The sequence below is a fragment of the Ischnura elegans genome, chromosome X, assembly GCF_921293095.1.
Source record: "Ischnura elegans chromosome X, ioIscEleg1.1, whole genome shotgun sequence".
Classification (NCBI taxonomy): domain Eukaryota; kingdom Metazoa; phylum Arthropoda; class Insecta; order Odonata; family Coenagrionidae; genus Ischnura; species Ischnura elegans.
Window position 1 is genome coordinate 108,306,787 of NC_060259.1, and position 19,463 is coordinate 108,326,249.

The window sequence follows — 19,463 nt, forward strand, 5'->3', positions numbered from 1 at the left end:
AAGGGAACGTGAGAAATAATTTCCAACTCTGGATACAAAGATTTAAAATCTATTTAAAAGCGCATGCACTTGACAAAGAAAGTGAGGAACGTCAAGTAAACATTTTGTTGAACTACATCGGTGAAAAGTGCATCTCGGTTTTCAACTCGTTCAATTTGACTGCCAGCGAGAGTACGAAAGTGGACGTAGTCATAAGTCGCTTTGAAGAGTACTTCTCTCCAAAAAAGAGCCTGACGGTGCTGCGGCACAATTTCTTCTGCCGAAAACAGATGTCAGATGAGAGGTTCGAGGACTATTTCACGGCAGTAATTAACATTAGTCTGCAATGCGAATTAGGATCGCTACGTGAGGAGCTGACTAAGAGTAAGATAATTTCTGGGTTGGATTCCAAATATTCCGACCTGAAGACCAGATTAATTTCAGAGGACGACAAGCGTCTTACTCTAGATTACGTGATGAAGTTCCTCAAGAACGTCGAGGCCTCCAGACTGGACGTGGTGACCATGGATCAAGTGGACAAAGGGGAAGAAGTCTTGTTGGCTGTGAGGAATCGCAGAATGCTAATTGACGGTAATCCTGGTACTAAAAGGATAGTGAACTGTAAGTACTGTGGCGGTTCGCACGGAATAAATAAATGTCCGGCATATGGAAAACGGTGTCGGTTGTGTTCAAAGTTGAATCATTTTGCCAATAAGTGTTTAAAGAACAGATCAAGGAAGAATAATAACTTAAATTTTAAAATGAAAAATTGTAATACGTCTAATAATTGTGTGAGTAGAGTTCATGAAGCTCAAGAAAGTGATGAGTTTTTTTTGGGAATTGCTCTTGTGGCTGAGGATGGAAGTAATTGTCCATTCAAAAATGAACTTTTGAAAAGTTACATTGTACATCAAGAAGAGGTTAAGTTTAAAATTGATTCTGGAGCTCAATGTAACATTTTGAGTATAAAAGATTTTAGAAGAGTTGGGTTGAATGAGAAAATAATTAAACCTTGTACTAAAAAGATATTACAATTAGATCACTCAAGTGTACCAGTTGTTGGTTGTTGTCCTATAAATTTAAGGGATAGGACTGGTGTTATAAATACATTACAGTTTGTAATTCTTGGTATTGATTGTGCTCCAATAATTGGTCTGAAATCCAGCATAAAATTAAATCTAATTTAAGTAAATAATTCGTCAATTGAAGGGGACTTGAGTGTGGTATGTACTGTTGTAAGTGAAGATGTTCGACAGACACTCATCTCTAAAATTAATTCCCAGTTTTCAGAATTGTTTGATGGTAGTGTAGGCACTCTGCCTGGTGTCGTGTCGATTGAAGTTAAGGAAAATAGTAGACCTGTTGTTCAAGCAGCCCGTAGGATTCCTTTAAGTCTCCACTCAGAATTAAAAAATGAACTCCAGCGCATGGTAGCGGCAGGAGTGATTGAACCAATTACCAAGCCGACTAAATGGGTCAACAATATTGTCATTGTCAGGAAGAGGAGTAATAAAATTAGAATTTACATTGACCCTCGTGAATTAAATAGATGTATAATTGTTCCTAAATTTCAATTGCCAACATTTGATGAAATAAAATATAGAATGTGTGGTGCTAAGGTTTTCACTATTCTTGATGCTTCAAGTGGGTTTTGGATGATGAAGCTGGATGAAAGAAGTAGTGAGTTGTGCACCATTATTACCCCGTTTGGGCGTTTTGTCTTTCGTAGAATGCCATTTGGTGTTTCCAGTGCCCCTGAATTGTTTCATCGATTAATGGCACAAATATTTGAAAATATGGAAGTGCTTGTACTTATTTAGATGACATTTGTATTTGGGGTTCTAGTGTAGACGAACTTTACCTAAGAGTGATAAAAGTTCTTCAAGTTGCCCAGAAAAATGGAATAAAATTTAATTTAGATAAATGCCAGTTTTTCACAAATGAAGGTTCCTTTTTAGGCCATATTTTTTCCGAAAAGGGTGTAAGTCTAGATCCCTTGCGTGTGAGATCCATGACTGAAATGAATCCTCCCACTGATAAGAAAGGAATTGAAAGATTTCTGGGTATGACCAACTATGTTTCAAGGCATATATATAACTATTCCACCCTAACAGAACCATTAAGAGAGTTGCTGAAAAAGAACGCTATGTTTTTGTGGACAGATCGTCAAGAGCAGGCTTTTCAAAAACTAAAGCAAAAGCTAATCACTGCCCCTGTATTACAGTACTTTGATGCAAATAAGGATGTTATTCTCTCAGTGGATAGTTCTTCCACAGGCCTTGGTGCAGAGGTTTTACAGGAAGGAAAACCAGTAGCATTTGCATCAAGAGCACTTACTTCGACAGAAGTTCGTTATTGTCAGCTTGAAAAGGAAATGTTAGGTATTGTGTTTGGGTGCCTTCGTTTTAGACAGTATGTGTATGGTAGGCAAGTTCTTGTGGAAACTGATCATCGTCCTTTGGAGACGCTCTTTAAAAAGCCATTAAATTAAGTCCCGGCACGCTTGCAACGTATGATGTTAGCAATTCAAGCTGATAATTTACAAGTTATGTATAAGCCTGGGAAATAACTGTATATTGCAGATACACTTTCTAGAGCTTACATTTCCGATGGCGTGGATGCAAATTTAGAAAGTCTCAATGAGGAAGTAATATGTCAAGCCAAACTGGTAACTGAAAACCTACCTATGTCAAAACCCTTGTGGGAAAAATTTAAATTGGAAACTGAGCAGGATAAATGCTTATCTGAGGTGAAAATGTACATCATTAATGGGTGGCCTAGAAGTAAAAATGAAGTTAGTCTTGTAGTAAGGCCATTTTAGAATTTCAGGGATGAATTGACTGTGATTAATGATGTAATTTAAAAAAATAATAGTATTGTTGTTCCTAAAGCCCTGCAAAGGGATATGATTGAAAGGCTTCATGAAGGCCATGTAGGACTTGTAACAGCAAAAATTAGAGCAATAAGTGCATTGTTTTGGCCGGGGATTAATAATGATTTGTGTAATGTAATTAGTAAATGTACAACTTGTTTACAGTTTAAACCTGCTAATCCGAAAGAACCATTGTTATGGCATAAAGTCCCTGGTATAAACTAGGTGCTGATTTATTTCAATGGAATGGTAAAATGTATTTGGTGGTAATGGATTACTACTCAAAATATATTGAAGTTGCTAAACTTAGTAATGTGACAAGTCAGTCTATTATCAACTAATGCAAATGCATTTTTTCAAGGTTTGGAATACCTGCTATTTTGGTAACTGACAATGGTACCTACTCAATTTTCTTCTAAAGATTTTAAGAGATTTGCGTCACAGTATGAATTTGAACATGTAATAGTTAGCTCCAAATGGTCTCAATCGAATGGTCAGGCGGAAATTGGAGTAAAGATTGTTAAACATATTTTTAAAAAATCTGCCGAATCAGGTGGTGATATGTATTTGGGTTTGCTGGAGTACAGGAACACCCCGAAGCCATACCTGCCTTCCCCTGCACAAATGCTATTTTCACGGCAGTTGCGGTCAAGAAAACCTACTCATAATGCCAATTTAAAACCTTGTGTGACCAGTGATACTTTAAGTAAATGGTCTCGACGCCAGATGGCTCAAAAGAGATATTGGGTGCCATAGAGGTTACCTCTATGTTGGGTGCGGTCCGTTGAACGCTACCAATGCTTCGGAGCGCCACCAAGCGGTCCGTTATTCGCTACGGAGCGCTACAGGTTAGGCTGTGACGTCACGGCAAACGTCATACACCCGTTTCCCGCCTCGCTCCAGACCAGCTCCAGACCAGCTCCAGACGCTCCCCTAAAAACTGTGGTCAGCGGAGGAGCGAGTCAATTTTTGGCGGAAATTCGAAGGGAATGCACTGAGGCAATGGAGAGTTTACTCACGTTGCAGATGTTGGACGCTGAATGTGGACACCTTTCTCCTATAATTGTGACTACGAAGTAACGGAGTGTACGCACTTAGTAAATAGATGTAAATTTAATTGTGATTTAAATAAATATATAGCAAGAACTATATCTATCCGCAAACATTCTCGTATCTCCTCCAAAATGAATTCAAATGTCTCTGGAAGCAGCCTTTACATACAAAAGGCAACAAAAAATTATTAAAAGGGGCATGTAATATAAGAAAGGATTGTAAGAACATATATCGACAAATCAACTCGTGCCATAAATTAAAATCTGAAGAAAAATAGGATATACATGAAATTGATTAATGTTTTTTAATAGTCATTAGCCATAATAAGTTAATATGTTTCAACTGAGAAAACGGTAGAGTACCTACTTTTTCCTTTACTAGGGTAATGAGTTTCATTTAGAAGGGGTAGCCGAGGATAGGTGTGAGAAATACGGTCCAAAGTTTCTTGCTTTACTTTGTGGAACCTCGATATTGGAAAATAAAATTCATTTTAATGATATTCGAACATATTTTTTAACATTCAATGACCATAATCACCTCAATTCGCAATTAAAACCATATCTTCGATTTCATAATCCCAGTTTGTCCGTCCTCGTTCATTTCTGCCATCTTGACTTCGCTCCTGACCGGTCCGTAAAGAAATTCTCGTAGCGAACGTAGCGCCTATGGACCGGTGCTCCGGAGCACTTCCGTCTGTAGCGTCTGGTAGCGAAAGTAGCATCCATTGGGCCGCACCCATTATGACAAACACACCAAAGAAATGTCACCATTTAAACCTGGTGATCCGGTTTTATTTAAAAAAAGGCCTGATAGTATATGGTTACCAGGAAAAGTGGTTGCGGTGAATGGTAAGCCGCGTTCTTATGAAGTAGTGGACCGTAATGGTACCAGTTTCACAAGAAATAGGGTCCATATTTCCCGAAATTCATTGACTGACCAAGACACATCAGTAATTAAAGTGCCTGAAACAAATAAATTAGATGAGACCATTCAGAGCTCGGGCAACCACACGACAAAGAGTGGTCGTGTGATAAGAAAGCCTCAGCGGTACATTCAAGAGTGTTGAATCATGTATTTACTTATCATCATGTATATATTTTGTTGAACATATTGTTAATTCATATTATTTGTTATTACATTGTTTTGAGATGGGTAATAATTTGGTTAGAGTGTTGAATCATGTATTTACTTATCATCATGTATATATTTTGTTGAACATATTGTTAATTCATATTAATTGTTATTACATTGTTTTGAGATGGGTATTTATTTTGTTCAGATTCAGCTAACATAAGTGAAATAATTAATTCAACTCTTAAAAAAGGGGAGATGTTGATGTAGTTGCAAAAGTGGCCGTGAGATGGCATCAGCGCCACCTCACTATTCACCTGTGGGTTGGCCACACACACTTATTCTGTGCAGTCTACTGTAGTCTACTGTATGAGCTCGCCGAATAAACATCTATGGATAATTGCATTCTTTTAATTGCTCATGATCGAACCCGACCAACAACGACAATCACCTGCACTCTCACTATCACTGGAACCCGTGGTGAAAATATCATCCCAATCCAATTTCTATTTGGTTTTAACTGGGGAAAGAGCAACATAGAACTGCACATTCTTTGGGCAACTTTGGGTTTGACTTTCCCTCAAACACCCCATTTCCCCTGTGGTGCACATCAGTCCTAACTTTATACGATGGCCTGACAACCTTTAAATGGATCCTTGGTTTATCCTGACAGCCAACTAAATGGAAATTGCTGATCCACGTCTTCCTCTATCTCCACAGTTTCCAAATCAAGGGCCGCGGAACATTCCTCTTATGACTCAACTTTTTCTGAAAAGCAAGCCGGCGTAGAATAAAATCAAAGAATGCTGCGATTCATTTTTTGTAACCACCTCTGGATTCCATTCTTTTTCCATCTACAACTTCCTTTATCTTTCGGGGTAAACTATGGGACAAGATAATGTTTAAATATTTTCATTAATTTATAACAAAATATAAGTTCTAAAAATACCCAAAAGCCATTTTATTAATCCGCACTGATGAGTGTAAATTAATGTGGAAGATGAATGCTGTAGACGTAGTAGTTTTCCTTAGGTTGAGTTGCAAATTTCATGAAGTTGACAAAACGGCTAATTTTTCGGTGCGCGGAGTCATTTATTGCACTGGCCGTGTCTATGTTTTTTAATTTTTTTGTAATAAAATAAATCAGAATTTGGGATAAAATTTCCTTTAAAATGACGTATAGTTCATTATTATAGCGTGCAGTGATGCCAGGATATAAATTTGCAAAGTACAGCGGCACATCATTTTGACGCCGACAGTAGAAGAAAACGCTGTCTTCATGGCTGGCACTCGAATGCATGAGGATCAACGTTGCTCTATATTTTCATATTTCCTCCCTTGATTTTAAACAGCATGGAATTTTCTATGTCCTTCCGTAACTGAAATTGAACAAGTGCCATAAATAATTTGAGTCCATCGTAACCATCGAGAAACACCTATCTCGATCCCAGATAGCATGCAAGCTTGCAGCAAACTTGTCATAGGCTTGTCCTTAGCTTGTCACGGCAAGCCTTGTCGTGGCAAGTTTGCAGCAAACTTGCTGTGACAAACCTATTCTGGCATGAAAGCTATGTACAAGCTTGAATAAAGCTTACAAGTTATGTGAACACATACAAGCCGTAGACTTGTACATCACACCTGCAGAATACATGCCATATTGCACCCATAGCAGATTTGTCATATCATTCCTGCAGCAAACTTGCCATATCACACCTGCAGCAAACTTTCCATATCAAACCTGCAGCAAACTTGCCATATCGCACTTGCAGCAAACTTGCCATATCACACCTGCAGCAAACTTGCCATATCAAACCTGCTACTACCCACACATAGCATGTTAGCTAACGTGAAGCTTGACTTTTCCTTGCCATCTCAAGGTTGAATTTTTCATGCCTCTTTCCAGCCTATTTGGCTTGGTTGTAAGATTTTAATAATATGTACTTAATGAGAATTATAGTAATATAACAATATAATGTTATTTGATATAATTATCTTCATACTCATAAAAAAACTCAAGTATAAAACTTTTCCCATTATATTACGAACTTATTTTAATATTTTGGATTAAAAATCGTATTTTGAACTCGCGCCAAAACGCCCGGTGGCAGTCTTATGTACCACGTGACCTAACGGTTGCCGTTATTTTGTGATTGTGAATTTAGCTGTGAAGGCTGTGAAGTAAAATCTTGTTTTACAAGCAAATTTACGTTGAAGTATGCTATGGAAGAAGAAAATAATCCGTGTTTCGTAGTGAATACTGGCAAAAGGGGATTGGAAGATTACTGAATTCTCGGAAGCAGTGGCTTTTAGCGGCACGAAGAGATTTAAGAAGTTGCCTCTGTCAGCATCTACTCATCTCTGCTGTGCTGATCATGTAAATGTGAGTAAATGGAACATTTTTTTCTATTCGATACTATGTATGATTAATGAACCGCCAATTACTATCCAATAATTATTTAAGATTATTCATTATTTTATTCTCAGTGTAATTGCAATTTAGCATGATCTTTGCTTTCGCTGGCATAGTGAAAAGACTCCATTCAGACGGTTTAAGTTGAAATATCAGGGTTCTCGCAGTAGAATCCACTTTGTTAGCAGTTCTTCATGACGTTAAAGTATTAGTCTCAACCTCAGTAAACTCGTTTATGAAGGATTTTTCTTGAAAATGAATAACTATTGGGAATATGTCGAAGAATAATAGCAGTTAATTAGCTGTTCTAAACATAGCCATCAGTTGAACTCCCTCTAATCATTATAATTTAGGCATTGATTTATGCTTTAGTTCATTTTTTTACAAATGCCCATGTATATATCGTACATTTCTGCCAGTACATTCTTAACAGGCATGTTGCACTCAAGGGCATAAGTAACACATTTCTAAGCTGTTTCTGTGCAATAAGATTGCAATTCTTAAAATTTTTGAGATGTAAAGTAATCAATTACTCGTGTTTGTTGACAGAAAAATTAGTGGTGTATTAAAATCTATGGTTAGCACCTGTTTGATAAGCATTTAGGCAGGATTTATGATGATTAAGTACCAAGTGTGCTAAGGTAGTATAATATAAGCAAATCAATTGGTATTATTGTATTTATGACAATTTCATATTTACAGGCTGCAGTAAATTAAAACTAAAGAATGGCCAGCTCCTCATGTGGATGGGAGAAATGGCACCTGGGTTTTCTCACTTGGAGAGGAAAGTAGATGCTTTATTGGCTTGTGACCCAAAGCAAAAGGATTCTGCTGTGAAGGAGATGTATTTCAGCCGATTGCCATTGACAGCAGATGAGGATTTCATCAAACTCTGCCGTAGGATAAGTGAAGAAACCTCATTTGGGCCAAAGTTGGTAAGTGATACATGATAATTTGTGTGCTACCTTCCTGATTCAAAAAATGTATGATTGTTTAATGAAAGAACAATTAAGGTTTTGTAAGAAAGTTTCAAAATTGATGTAAATCTGGAGCTCGCCAGACACTCGGTGTTTGGAATTCAAAGTGCTATAAAAATACTCAAGTACATCATAATTTTGAAGTGCGTATGGATTATTGTCCTATGAAATATTAAACAATTATGGTATGATTGGATTTTTGTTATTTCATATGCACTTGTGCACACATACTACATGTGCATACTAACCATGACAATTGTGTTAATTTTTTTGGTGAATTTTTCTTCTGGCTATAAACATGATTTTTGTTATTCTTGAATAAGCTGTTAACTCTTAATTGATCTGATCTTTTTTATCTCTAGATGCAATGTTTGGTAGCAGTTGGTAGAAGAAATGAATGAACACTTCTACAAAATATGTTGCGTCGTCTTAGAATGATAATGTAGCAGAGCTGTATTCCCTTACGGGCAAACTTCAGAAGAATTCGGTTAAGAAATCATTTTATAGCACTTCAGTGTGTCCTGTTATTTTTCGTGAGTGCATCCAATAAGATATTCTAAGATTATTATAATAATTGATCGTTGAAATGAACTTTTAACATACTGCATTAAGTATGTTTTTTATAATTTCATAGGTGTATGCAGAAGGGTATACTCTGATGCATCAGATGTGGTGCTGATAGGGTGTCTGAGTAATTGGCTCAACCAGGCTAAAGTCAGGAAAATAAGAATGTAAGTAGTCGCTTCTCATTTCCCTGCCACATTAATTCCATTCGATGGAAGTTGAATCATTTACCGCCATTGTGAGAATGTGGGGGTACAATATGGACATATTATTTATTGAATCTGATTGCTTATTCTTTTTGGAATATTAGTTAATAATTTCTCAATTTACCTCCCTGATTTAAGCAAATGATACATGATATATCATTTCACATGGAGTAATTACTATTTTCTCTTCAGGGATTGGCAAGATAAACAGACCGAGGATCAGGCTGATGAAGACAATAATTTTGCTTAATAAGTTCATCAGTAACGATCTATAAGTATGTAACCATGTAAGTTCCATGCACAGCCTTGTACTCCCATAACTTAACAGGAATTCAAAAGAATGAAGTTTTAATTTTAAATCCTCAAAGTCAATCAGCATACTTGTGAATGTTTTGATAAAATTCGAGCAATATGTTTTTACCTTTTGAAGATTTCTGTAATTTAGTTATTACCATGTGTGGCCTAGGGGGTCATACATTTTTTTAAGTGTATCTGTCTTAGATGCTTCCTATTCAGTTTGTAAGTATTTCACTCACTTCATTAATAATGATTAACTATCGATGACTAGACATCTATCTTTGGTATGCCCACCACTGCCTCAACATGTACATAATTAATGAGAAAAATAAACTCTTCAGCATTTATTTGTTGTCCATTTTATTAAATAAATTTAGCAGCCAAATTCTGTGCATGTGAAATGACTAACAATTGATAGAGTAGAAAATTTTCAATTTTGTTGTTGTAAATTGATCATTATTTAGGAGAGCATTTTATTTAGCAGAAATTTTAAGGCAGTTTTTCCTCAGCAAGTGTCACTACAGAAATGGTAGGTGTGGAACTAGTTTTCCTAGTATGTAGCAGGTGACACTACACGTTTTCAGCAGGTGTGATGTGACAAGTTTGCAGCAGGTTTGATGCGACAAGTTTGCCGCAGGTTTGTTGCGACAAGTTTGCTGCAAGTTTGAAAAAGCGTAACTAGGAGGTTTGATTCAAGCTTGCCGCAAGCTTGCAGGCTTGTCATGACAAGCTTGCTGCAAACTTGCAACTTTGTCATGACAAGCTTGCAGCAAGCTTGCAGCAAGTTTAGCATGCTATCTGGGATTTTTGTTGTGAAGTTGAGTTTTTATTCTACGGCGGCCGAATTAATGAAAAATCTCAGTTTCAAGTTATTCAGTCAATGAAATATGGAAATATTATTTATATTAAAGTTATCTTCGCTCAAATAGCACACGGGTTTATCATTCCGTTTATTATACTCTTATTTTTCCGTAACGCTCATCCCGACAGACGGCATGCATCGAGACTTTTCTTCTAATTTCCTCCGTGGGAATGCAGACGAAAATTTTTTCTGGGGTGTTATTGCACAGAGGAACAATGCACCACTTGTAATTTTTCCTTATTTCACCCATGTTCTCCTTTAAACGCAACGTGGCTCTTCCAAACCTGCAGTTTGGGCTTGGATCTTGGACTCCTACTGAACTATGACGTCACGGCCAAAGATTAGTGGGGGCGGTATTTTTTAGCCCGCGAAACTCGGGAGACTTTTGGGAGTCATTTTCTAGTGTATAAAGAGAATTTTAAGCGGAAAAAAGTATATTGCGGTACTATGTGTTTACTGTAGTATATCAGCATACTGTTTATAAAAAGTATGCAATTTCCCTATTATAACGAAAGATGAATATAGATGACAACACTCAAGCATAACGCGATTTTAGGTATCGGTATTTTGAAACGGTATAACCTTCGCATTTAAAAGTTCGCATCGCGAAATAAAATTCCACTAATTTTTATTCCACTTGTCCGGCAAAGCGTTTTTCAAGCCTCGGCGATAATACAAACGTTCCACGTATGGAACATTTGCTACAGCAACCAAAACGAAAGGAGCTGAAATGTGCGTACATTTTCTGAGTAAAGCTCAACACATTCATAGTTTTTCGACACGTAGAGAGAAATCGGCAGCAAAAATTAAAAACTTTAAAGCTTTGGCCTCATTTTAGCGCAAGAACTATTACCTATTCTTTTAACTCCATATTTTCATATTTTAATGAATGAGGGAAAATTGTTGTAAGGACGTTGCAAAGCAACCTGTCTGCAACGTTGCAAAGAGACCTTAGTAGCTCTGCAACCTCGTGCAACCTGTCTGCAACGTTGCCAGGACGTTGCAAAGAGGCCTCAACAGCCCTGCAACCTCTGCAACCTGACTGCAACGTTGCTGCAACTCATTGTGTTTACTGGGCGGTTACTGATGTTAGAATCATGTTCAATGTTGTTTATATTTTAATGACGAGGGAATGAGCTAAAATGATTTTGTATAACTACGATTCGGCGAAAAACCGCTGTTGATGACAATAATATAAATAAATAAAAACAATATTTTACTTCACCGTGCATTAATGTTAATACTAAAGGTATTAGCTGATTCGCCAAAAGCCACATGTATTTATTTATTTTTTGATATAGTAGATTTCTTACAAAGGCTTCCGCGGTTATGCTGCGATTAATAGTTGATACAATCAGGTTTTCCGGCATACCACCGTGTTTTTTAATGCCTGATGAGGCCGATGTCGTCTGAAATCCCGCAAAAATCTGGTGACCAGTCGTTTAGTTTATCGCGAAAGTGGATACAGGAACGGCGCTTTCAGAGTTAAAATCAAACTCCACTTTTTTTCGGAAGATGGGTTTCTAACTAGTACATTGAGTGGCGTAGAGAGGAGGATTCGGGGGGGCCGGAAGAGTGGGACATAAAAAATAAATTAAGCATGGAGCGGTGATAAGGCAAAATTTGTTATACCCACCTTTGTTAAAAATGATTGCACTTTTCTATGAATAAAAAAACAAATTAAATATTAAAGGACATAATATTGAAAAATCATTATTTTTTCACAAGATAAATGAGTTTTTAAATGATAAAAAGTGTTAAAATTAGTTAAAACATATCACTCAGTACCCTGTTCTTCAAAAATTATCCCCTCGACCCCCTTGTATCGGATTCCCGCCTCCCCCCGAACAACATTCCTGGCTATGCCACTTCTAGCATTCTGAGATGTGGGAAATTATTATTCATATCCATCTTCTGAGTTTGAATAACGTATACTCACCACGCTTATTTAATGGAATGCTAGGCAAGCAGTCAAATTCATTTTTATTGTTACTTAGCAGAAATGGCATTACCACCCAGCAACTCCAGGAAAATATAGACTATGTATTAGAAAATCAAATATAAGTAATACTGCTCTTCTTAGTTCGTTGCATGTGTGTAAGACATATATATTTTTTAAATCTCTTCTCTATTATTGAGTCTTTTATTCTTTTAAATGTCATGAGTTTCCCAAGCCTTGAGAGGTAAATATTTACAATCTTACTTGCACTCATAATAAGCATTTGGGAGCCGTCCATTAATCACGCGAGGTGATTTTGACGATTTTTAGACACCCCCCCCTCCCCCATATTGAGATATCGTGAGATTTGGCCCTACCGGACCCTCCAACTAATCTCACGTGAGATTGTTCGAATTGCGTTTATTTGGTATAAATACGTTAATCTATGCTATATTGTGTTGGATTTATTAAAAATACCCATTTTATTTAATTATTTTTAATTGAGAAATACGTTTTGCTCAATTCAACCTAGTTTTATCATAGTTTTGCACCATTTCTCGAGGAAAAAATTATCATGTATTACTTACCAGGATCTCCCCTCTCCCCCACGTGAGATTGGGTGAGAATTACATTGACACCCTTCCCCCCCGTAAACGCCTCGCGTAATTAATGGATGCCCCTTTGTTTGTTTGCTTAAATTGGTACTTTGTCACTACCAAATGTCAATATGAGCTCTAAACTAATTTCCCAACCACAAAGTTTCTTTTGTGCTCAAGATTTTTTATTGATAAATAATAAGTAATTCAGCAGAGGTTGGTGCCATGCCCCGAACAAAAAATAAGTTATAAAAAGTTATAAGTATATAGGGCGGGGGTGAGGGTGAAATACGGAATGGAATAGTGAGAGGGGGGGTTAGGGGGGAAAGGGGCAGCCTTGATTTGGGACAAGGGTTTTTCCTGTGAGGATAGGTATCTGACCAGCCAGGGGAGGGCGGGGTTAAAGTGGGTGAGTAGACGAGAGCTTAAGAGGGTAGCGGTGTTGAGGATGAAAGAGAGGATTAGCTTGGTATATTGAGTTTTCTAAATCACAATAGACTATTACAATCGCTATTCCATTCCGTGTTTAACCCTCACCCCCGCCCTTTCAACCAGTCCTTTTCCTTTCCGATAGATGTCCTCACTGTCACTTGTGTACTTTGTGTATAAATGTATGATGCATGCAAGATCAGTCACCTGACGATGTAAGCAAGTTACGAAACCCGGGTCGTGCCCATAATTGATAACAATGAACCTTACAAAGTTTTATTTCCTTACTTCCAATAATTTTATAGTTTTATCCAAATTTCATACGCAGCATATATGGACCTGTATCGTATGATACTACAGTTGGTAGACGACTGTTTCCCACCATATAAAAATAGGCAATTTAGGCCCAAAGATAATTAACTGAATATAGCAACGTCGAAACTCAGCTAAAAACATAAAAAGGTTTGCCTTTATAAGAAATTAGGCATCAAAAACTTTCCATGCAGTTTTTAGGATGGTGTTGAGAACTGGAAGCCGACAGTTGAATAAAAAATCCACAAAAAAAGGCCGCGAAATAGCAAGCGGCTTAAATAATGGAGCGGTAAAAATATTTGATAAAATTAAAAATTCTTAATTCCTTTCGTACTCAATATAAAGTCATAACTTTATCACTAAAAATACATTATTACAGTTTTTTTCAAATTTCATACGCAGCGTATATGGACCCATACAGGAAGATAAGATGGTTAGCAGGCGATTGATTTGTACCTTACGAAATACCATTTTTGGCGTCCAAAACATATATAAACAAACATGACAACGTTCAAACTGAGTTGAAAGCATATTAAAGTTGACCAGTATGGTAAAAATGTACAATATACGTTGCCTGCAAGTTTCAACTGAATACTAAAAACGGTATGCCGGGAACTTGATTAGGAATATAATCTCGGAAAAGCCAAGTTACTAGCCGAAATTCAAGGAAATAATTTTTATAACTATTGTTTTGAACGAAAACGACCAAATATTGCCAAAACTAAACGTAGCGACCCTTTTTGCTTTAGAATATATTTTCAGGGTTGTGGAACGATCAAATTCAAAAATCTTTCTCTCTTTATTTTCCTCTCCTTCATTAACAGCGAGGCGATGACGGTTTTGAGGCGACGATCACGCGAGTTCAGAGTTTTTTTTACCCCTCTGAAACAAAGTGCGTGACGCGCAATGGGAAATTTTCGCTTCAAAAATTAGTCTGCAATAAAATCTGCGGAGAGGATGAACCTCGCCAAGGAGCCCGAGAGAAAAACCTGTCTAGGCCCAACGTGAATGTGGACGTGGGTTACCTCAGTGCATTCCATCCGCTAATATTAAATGGGATTGGGTTTTTGCTCCTGGAGTTTGACTCCAGCGTCAGTAGCTCAGGCGCGTCCGCTTCCGTCCTCTTCGGCACTTGGTGCAGCGAAGGCAGGCTTGCTTCATGCGTCCCAGTTTTCACTCACCTGGCCCCTTCAGTTAAGTGAGACTCGTGGGTGTTATTGAAAACGATCTTGGATGCAAGGGGAGGGAAGGAAGAAGCGAGAGAGAGAGAAGGCAGGGAACGTGAGCCTTGAAGTGAGCGAGGCAGGGAGTACGTGTTGAGAACTTAACATACATAATTTAATAAATATCTGCGATATTTCGAGGTTTTATGATCGGGCAGTCTATAACCTTCTAATAGCTCTGTATTGCTCAAGGTTTTTCAATGGAAAAAGGTTCGAGACGTCAGAAGGGTGTTTGGCCGGGGGTGACAAGGCATCGGCTTTCAGCATGCAACATGATCCCTGGTTATTCGTAGGTACGCGGTGTCATACTCTTGGACTAAGTCAGGTAATCTATCGTAGACGTTAAATAGCTGAATTCTGGCAGGCAATGTTATGCATCACTTTAAGATGATAGCAACTTTTCCCTGCCAGATGGCTGTCACCTGGGAATTTCAGGTACAGTTGGTTTCGAAAATATATACATCACTTTATTCCGTCATGGCATAGATGGAGGCTTTGAAAGAGGGTGGGGGTTAATTGGGGAAGGGAGGTAGGGAGGACGCATTTTGGAAGTTGGTGCTTGGGGTGTACGGGTGGTGCATATGTAGTCAGTTGCAAGTGCAGCTAGTTAGGGGCGTTTAACCTCCCTCCCGTCCTGGAGACTCACCCATTTAAGTTCTTATATTGAAGCAACTAATGGAAACTTATAATTTAATAACTAATTAACACTGAAGTTCAAGTAATCTGCTTCATTTCTAATTACGCCCTTCATGTATACCTCACAATAGAAGCGAGCGTTGTGAGGGCCCTCGGCGAAAAGCCGAACTGGCCAGACCGCCCCTGGGTACCACCCGGACCACATCCCAAACACCAACCGCCAAAATGCGTCCTTACCACCCCCTAACCCTAATTAACCCCCCCCCCCTCTTTCAAACCTTTCAACAATGTCATGACGGAATAAAGTGATTTATATATTCTTAAAACTATGTGAGTGCGCCTGTAATTCCCAGGAGACAACCATTTGGCTGGGAAAAGTTGCTATCGTCTTAGAGTGATACACACTGCCAGCCAGGAATCCACTATTTAATGTCTACGATAGATCACCTCACCTAGTCCAACATTAAGACACCGCTTACGTACGAATAACCGGGGATCATGTTGCATGCTGAAAGCCGATGCCTTGTCACCCCCTGCCAAACACCCTAGTGACGTGTTGAAGGGCAGATAGGCGACTGCATTTTAAAATAAATACATTTTCTAACGTTGCCTTATCGAAAGTAAATCTTTCAACAACTAGTGCTGTTAATTATACCTGTGACCGATGTTAATATAATCTCTCCGTCATGTACGACCTCTCTGTATTAGAGTAACTTCGACAACCGGTAACCAATCGGTGGGTTCACCGAGGAGAACTCCTCTGTCAGTAGTCACTGTGGCTAAAAGACGTCGATGATGCAAAACTCACCAGCTAAGTTAGACTCACCGTATGAGTAAAACTGAGGAAGCAAGACATTTTCTAAGCCAATAGAACGTGCGCATTTTTGGGAAAACCGCCTCGTAAATCGCCAGCTAACTCGTTCACTAGCGTGTTCCAGAGAAGCGATCATTTGGAGGGCATTAACCGATGAGGTAAAACAATTGGCGGCGACTTTTCAAAGAAACAACCTAGTCCCAAACACCAAATTCGCGAGCCCCACATTTTGAAGGAAAAATATACTGGAGAAGTCAAAAGGTGTTACTTAGTGAACTGATAGTAGTGGAAGCGGATTACCGCCCCAAGGGATAATTGCGGTCTGTCGGTCGTGTGCACTGACCGCGCCTGCTTCGATTATTTTCCCTCTCCTCAAGGTCGGAGGGATTTCTGGTTTGAAGGGACCTGAAGTGCGGGAAATTTCCTGGGTATGTGCATGTGAGAAAAAGTACGAATAAGGGAACAAAGCACTCTGCCGACGTTCGGTCACACGTCCTCATCGGGCTCATGGGTGACCGGCGGCAGCGGCGAATTTTCCACTTTCAATGTGCCACAAGAGAGTACGAAAGTTTTTTGGAAAAAAATTGCCTTTACTTTTAAATTCCACATCTTTCCTAACAATTGGGGTAAAAATAATAGCGGTGGAAACATTATTTGCTTTAAACTGGAGCAAAAACCAAATCAGGATATTCAGCGGCCGGGCCGGGCGGCTGCGTTGACTTTTTATACTTATCCCATCTTTTAAAGAAGGTAGCAAGTTGATGCAAGATTTTTCTTTTGGATCATATAGCCAAGATTCAGGTCTTTCTTTCCTTATGAATTTTACGATCGAGTCTCGTCGACCCCTATAAAGTTTTTTTCCACTTTATCTCAAAAATAGTCCAAAAACAATGCACTTTTGAATGTTTAATTATTATATGAAAAATTGATAAAAATAAATAAACTATCCCGTATAATTCTAGGGAACAATTTACTTTTTCAGAAAATATGTTTTGAAATTTATGAAAAACCATATTAACGGCTCACGAGCGAAAGTAAAAACTCGATTTTTGCTGAAATTAGGACTTGAAATTTTTTATAATTTTTTCTCGTCTTTAACGGCTTCTAATGATTTAATGGGCGAACCAAATATTTAAATAGCCATAGTTCCTTGATCCTTGGACAATATTCTATCGGACTGTACAATTTTTGCTTACCAAAAAAATTATGAATATTAAACTTTTTGTCAAGCTTTTTTCGATTTACGCCCACTGTGCTACGCTAATAATTATTTCGATCCTGCCATGTGAACGACGACAAAATTCACATAAATTGTCATGAGAAAAAATTCCCCTGCTCCGGGAATCGAACCCACGGACCTTTAGCTTTCCAGATCCTCCACATCCAGGTTTAGAAACAGAAGGGAATTTGTTCTCATGGAAATTTATGTGAATAGCGGTTAGGTTGGCAGTCAAAGCAAGAGAACTTAGCGAATTCTCTGAGGAGAATAAGCTGCCACCAAATGTCATTGAAATTACGAGGATATGAGTGTAACAATGGAGTATTGGCAATGAAGCAAGATCTTACATTCATGTCGCCCAAATATTTTCCATAGTTTTTCAACTTCATTTCTCCAATCTGATAGGTGTTTGAAGTATACCACGCTCAGGACTTGTTCCTAGAATGAAAAAACATTTTAGAGCTATTCAATTTATTATATTACATGTGATTATGGCGTCATTAACTTTAGTACACTCATTTTTCACTGTTAATTAAGGTCTATGCTCATGTTGATGATCTGTAAAGAGTGATTTTTTTCTAATAACAATTGAATATCACTGATTACACGGTCCTGTACTAATGCACGGATATCTCTTTTACTTGGTCTCCAAGTCATGAATGGCAAAGATGCTATTGGTTTTCATTTTGGAATTAATCATGATAAAAAGCTGGTTGTCAATATGGAAGAAATGCGTAAAAAACCATTATTTTCATCCTTCCATTACTTTTTAAGGTGGTGATAATTATTTATACATCATAACACTCCTCGTTTGTGCTTATATTGAATAATTTATGAAGGTTTTATTGCAACTACCAATATTCTCTATGTAGGCCTGAGGACGATTTAATTTCGAAACGTAGGCTAAGAATTGTATCTTCATTAAAGGGCCTGTAATTGCTGTTTGTAATAATATATATAATCAAAAATCGATGAGAAAATAACAGTCTAGATATAATCTCACAAATAATAGAAAAAGGCAATCCGGAGTACCGATCGCATTCATTGCAATGCCATACTGTAACCGCTCTGATCTGCATCTTGCAATTACATTGGTTTGTTAACGTAATACAACGTATACATGTAGGATTCCCATTATATCACTATAAAGTCGTATAATACTCACTGAATGCTGTTGATATGCTGCAGAATTTGTGGAAAGTCCATTGGAGAAGCAGTAGTGACTCCAACTGCCAAGAAATGAGTAAATTTATTATGTTTACATCCAGTTTTACTTCCAATGTTTCGTTTATATCCAGGGGGCGACGAGTGAAGACAACAGCATGCTCGCTCTGCTCGATACTGCGTCAGAATACGAACATTAACATTTTAGAATAACATGGAAAATATATCCAGCGTATCGTTTTGATTGTAATGAGAATGAGGGCCGCATTCCAGAATGACACTTTAGTCTTGATCCCCACTCAAACTCGACTTGGTTGCCACGTTGGCGTTGGCTCTAGTCCCAAACAGAATTTGTTTCGCCAAGACTGATAGCTGTGCTGTTGGACAGTGTATGAAATTCGTCGACAGTCTTTTCGGTCTAGTATTACGGACTCAAGCAGCGACAGCACCTTTAGCCACATTTATGAGATAGATATACAAGGATTTTACCAAAGGGGATTTTTTATTACATTTCATCGCAAAAATTTTGAACCTGAATTAGAAAGATTTACTCAAAATTACCTCTGTAAATTTATAAAGTGAGTCTTATTTTTTTAAATCTACGGTCGGCATTTGCAGCGAAAACTTAGTTAACCCCAGTTATGTATTGAAATATTTGCGATAACCTGAATTGAGAAAAAATACAACTTGGCATCATCGCTCACTGATTGATAGTGTGACGGTCACGCCCGTCACGGTCTTGTTCCGGAGGTTGGGCGGCGGCCGCCCTGGGCTCGCGTAATCTTCCAAAGCTTGGTCTTTCTCCTTTCTTTTCCCCTTCCCCACCACCCTTAGCGTTCC